This window comes from Triticum dicoccoides, chromosome 2B, assembly GCF_002162155.2.
Source record: "Triticum dicoccoides isolate Atlit2015 ecotype Zavitan chromosome 2B, WEW_v2.0, whole genome shotgun sequence".
Taxonomy (NCBI): domain Eukaryota; kingdom Viridiplantae; phylum Streptophyta; class Magnoliopsida; order Poales; family Poaceae; genus Triticum; species Triticum dicoccoides.
Genome location: NC_041383.1, coordinates 476901585 through 476902088, shown reverse-complemented (window position 1 = coordinate 476902088; position 504 = coordinate 476901585).

Genomic DNA, 504 nt, shown 5'->3' with positions numbered 1-504 from the left:
TTTTTCTGTTTTTTCTTTTTTTTTGTTGTTTAATTGTTAGTGTTAGATTTAGTGTTAGAAAAGAAGAAGATTTAGTGTTAGTGTTAGAAAAAAGAATATGTAGAAGAAAAGAAGAAGAAGAAGAAAAGAAGAAGAAGAAGAAAAGAAGTAGAAGTAGAAGAAGAAGAAAAGAAGAAAAGAAAAGAAGTAAAAGAAGTAGAAAAAAGATGAAAAAGAATAAGAAGAAAAGAAGTAGAAGAAGTAGAAGAAGAAGAAAAGAAGAAAATAAAACAAGTAAAGGAAGTAGAAAAAAGATGAAAAAAGAAGAAGACGAAGAAAAGAAGTAGAAGAAGTAGAAGAAGAAGAAAAGAAGAAAAGAAAAGAAGTAAAAGAAGTAGAAAAAAGACACCCCGACACCACACCCCGACAACCCGACACCACACTTCGACACCCCGACACCCTGACCCCCTGACCCAGACACCCCGACCCCGACAACACACCCCGACCACGACACAACACCCCGAC